The sequence below is a fragment of the Lactuca serriola genome, chromosome 3 (assembly GCF_051521515.1).
Source record: "Lactuca serriola cultivar US96UC23 chromosome 3, Lser_US96UC23_V15, whole genome shotgun sequence".
Taxonomy (NCBI): Eukaryota; Viridiplantae; Streptophyta; class Magnoliopsida; order Asterales; family Asteraceae; genus Lactuca; species Lactuca serriola.
In genome coordinates, this window is record NC_136410.1 from 244,706,656 (window position 1) to 244,710,809 (window position 4,154).

Genomic DNA, 4,154 nt, shown 5'->3' on the forward strand with positions numbered 1-4,154 from the left:
CCAAGAAGGAAAAAGAGTTTTCCTACTCTCAAGAAGGTCATGGGCTTCCTTCTGTTTTCTTTCAGCTTCTTCAGCTTCTCTAGCCACACGAGCACTGATATCAGCATCATCAACTCGACGTTTTCGCTTTAAAAGATCAACGATAGTCTCTTTGTCTTCCTCTTCATCTTCCTCAACAATCTTCTTGCCTTTATCTTTCACACCAGAACCGGAGGCTTGGCCTACTGGAGGAGGTTCGGTAGTGTGAGTTGCCTGTGAGGAAGGAGGTGGTTGAGATGTTGACTTCTTTTCTCCCCCTTGTTTCGGAATGGACACGAAATCAAGTAGCCCTTCGATTTTGCTTAGCAGGGCAAGGGCGGGAGCGAGCTTCTCTGCAAGGTCTCGCCTCACAGTGTAGTTCAGGATGGGATCATGTGCTTCGAGGATGTTGGATATGGCAGAGTGGACATCCGAAACACACGATTTAATCACCTCCCTTTCAGACCGAAGAGAGTCAGCCTCCTGTTGAGAGTTAGAGAGTTGAACACTCTTGACCTTCAGTGCAGTGGTCTTTCTGGCTAGAACATCCATGAGAGAGTTCTCAGCAGCCAAATCCTCTTGCAGCTTTGAGAGACGCTCGTCAATGGTGGCACGAAATGCTGAGTTGTCGTCTGAAAGCGTTTGACGAAATGAAGCAAAGGACTTCAACTCAGTGGAGACAGACGTGGCCAACTGTTGAACAACTGGTTCCAACGTAGTCTTAGTGGCATTTGCACTCTCCTGTAAAGACTTTAACAAGGCAGAGGCATCAGAAAATAGTTTATCGACTTTTTCGGTCGCTGCCTGACAGGCTTTTGTTGAGGCATCAATGGTGGAGGTTGCAGAAGTGAGAGAGTCTTGCTGAGCCTTAGAAAAAGCATCAACAATCTTCTGAACTGCAACTTCAGAAAGTGATGATTGAGACATGGAAGAGGAGGCGATGAGCAAGTCAACTTTGTCATGGTGCTCCTTGAGATGTTTCTTTGTAACCGGAGCGTCATCATCATCATCGCTCTGTACTTGAAACGGACTATAGTAGACCGAGTCAAACGTCATATTTTCCCCGCCAAGGAATGTTTCTTCTCCCTCTGAGGCATGACCGGAAGAAGGTGGTGGTGGTGAAGCTGGGGGTGCAGAAGTATGGGTACGTTCGGGTTGGGTTGTTTCGGGTGTTGGTGTGGGGGTAGGTTCGGGTGCGTTGGTGGTTTCGGGTGCAGCAGTATGAACCCCCGTATCAGATACGTTGGCCCGAACATCTGCAATGGTTGTGGTTGCATCGGTGAATATTGGTGGAGTTGGGATTGAAGTGGTTGGTATTGAAATAGAGGGGTTTATGGTTGGAATGGAGGCAGGAATAGTTTTAGGAGGAGAGGGAATTGGTGAAGTAGAGGCATGAACTTCTGGAGTTGGAGATCGTGGTGGAGTGTTACCACGCTGAGAGTCTTCAGAATCCGAACTCTCACCCTCAGACTCGCTTGAGGAGGAAGCGATGATCAGCTTTCTCCTCGGCTGAGTTTTTCGTCGCTTTTGCTGCGGAGACTGAGCAGCCTTGGTTGGTTTCCTCTTTTTTGGAGATGGACCTTTAACTCCTTTTGCCACCTGTTTCCCCTTGTCAGCCTTCTTGCCTCTTGGAGCAGGCCTGTCGGCGTCATGAATGGACTTCAACATCTCCGGAGTGAGATCCCTCGGACCGGAACACTTGAATTCTTTGTAAGTTCGGATCATCCAGCTATCAGCTGGAACTTCACCATACATAGTTTCCGGAATTGAACCGTTGAATGGAAACTTGGAAGCATCTGAGACAATGATCTTTGTGGTATGGAATGTACCAATCGAAGACATTGGAGCACCGACGACAATGGGGACGTGGTACTTGTCCATCACCCATTTTGTGATCAAGGTCCAAAACCTGGCGTAAGAAACCTCTGAATGCCTTGAAGAAGAGGAAAGACTTTGGATGAGTTGTTGCCACAGAACAGACCCATAATCTACATTGATGCCATTGTAGATGCCATACATTATTGATAAAAATAGCTGAATGGCACCATCAGATCCAGCACTTCTTTCAGAAAGCCCTTTGAATAGAACAGTGAATAGCCCGTTCCACTGTGGAGGTAGGCACGACTTTTTGAATTTCGCGACTGAAGTAAGCACCTCCGTATAACCCATGTTGTAAAACATGTTGAACAAGTGCCCCAGTGGAATCGTCTCAGGATTAACCCTCGTAGAATCAGCTTCAAACCCTAACAGGGAGCAAAACCGTTGCTTGGAAATTGATGCTTTATGCTGAAAAACATCAAAGGAGAGTCTGTCAACAGCCTTGTTATAATGAGCAGTCGCAAAGATTTGCGACAAGAACTCCATCGGAACAGATTCAGCTCTTGTAAGTGCAGGGGCGATCGGAGAAAACTTCAAGCACTCGATAATGGGGAACATGAAGCCATCGTAAGCATGAGGGGTTAAATCAATGATGAGGCTTTGTTGTGGGCGAATGGGCAGTATGTGGGAGGTTGCGTGAACAGAAGATGAATCTGTCATTGCTTGAAGAGAGTGAAGAAGACGATGAATAGTGAGGAAGTAAGGAATTTTTGCTCTCTAGGAATTTTGATGGCGGTAAAGAGGTAAATGAAGGATTGTGTTGCGTTTTATACTGGGGTTTAAGGAGAGAGAAAGATCTTCCCAAATCTTCGATTGAGAATGGAAGGGTTTTTCGGAGTTGACGGATGCGTGACAGTTAGGGTTGGTGATGATCACGCATGAGAGAGAGAGAGAGAGTGTCAGACTCCTAAGAACACGCCTCCCATCAAGCGCCGTTTGAATATAAACCGTTTCAAATTCACACGCACTTCGGCGACGCCATTTGGAGATAAGATGTTTCCAATTCGCACGCGTTCCCTTTTAGCGCCGTTTGAAATCAAATCGATTAGACTCCCGCCGGAGTCAGCATGTCATCATCGTATCCTTTTAAATTGTAACGGCATCTTTTGAACAATGCTCCCACATGGATGAAAATTGATCGCAACCTTTTAATTAACCACCAATTCAATGAAAAATGCCTGTAATTAATAGAACCTGAATTTTGGAAAATCAAAGATCTTCGTGCTAAGGGTGTAAAAGAAAAGAAATAAAGCAATACTTTTAGGAAAAATTGTGATGTCAACAAAGACACGAAACAAATGATCCCGGGCACGAATCTCTTCCTCCAAAGTCAAGAGAGACCTTAAAGTGTTTGTGTGGTTTCCCGTTGATTAACGATCAGACACTTATTAAGAAGTGTTGAAAGGCTTCTTTTAACTAGGCTTATTGGGGTGGCTTTCTCTTCAATTCAAAATTCCTAATCTTGATATAAGATAGAAAGTGAATGAAGTACTTGTGAGACCGGTGTAGTCTGTTGAACAAGTAGGTTGTGAATAATTTAAATTGGCTGGGAAATATAAAATCTCAACAAAAAATTTAAAACTGGATCCCAAGGGAAGAAACGTTATTGGTTTTAACAATTTCATAGGAATCACACAACAGAAAAATTTGAGATTTCATGAAGATACGTCCGTCAATTCATTTGTGAAAACTAGAACAAGTTAATTGTTCACCGTCAAATCGTATTGGGTATTGAATTTTGGGTTTCACTTAGCTCATAGTGGCACGAAACTAAGATCATAAACACAGAAATTGTGTAACCATAAACCTCAGTGGTAAGTTCTGAGAATCTGAAGGGTTACGTTTGTGAAATGAGTGTGATGGAGAAGTGTAATGTAGATGGTGTAAGAAATCAAAGTACCTTTGCTGTAAAAGAAGGACCAAGCAGAAAACTCTTATCTCATGTGAGAAGAGAGTTAGGTAGCTCATGATTAGAATAAATATGAGAGCCTAATCGGGAAGACAAGGTTTGTGTATACCAAGTCAGTAAGGCGATTATTCAGAATTAGGTGAGGCTTTGGACACATACAGCAGCATGCTTTTAGGGACAAAATATTTTTGGAGTTTTTGAATTTATGATAAAAAGGAAAAAGAAAAAAATATTTTTGGAATTTTTGATAATAATAATAATAAAAATAAGACATAAAAAAAAATACAAAAAAAATGTTGGAACCGAACCCGAGCGTTCGGTTTATTTCGGTTGTGAAAAACTTTGGAAC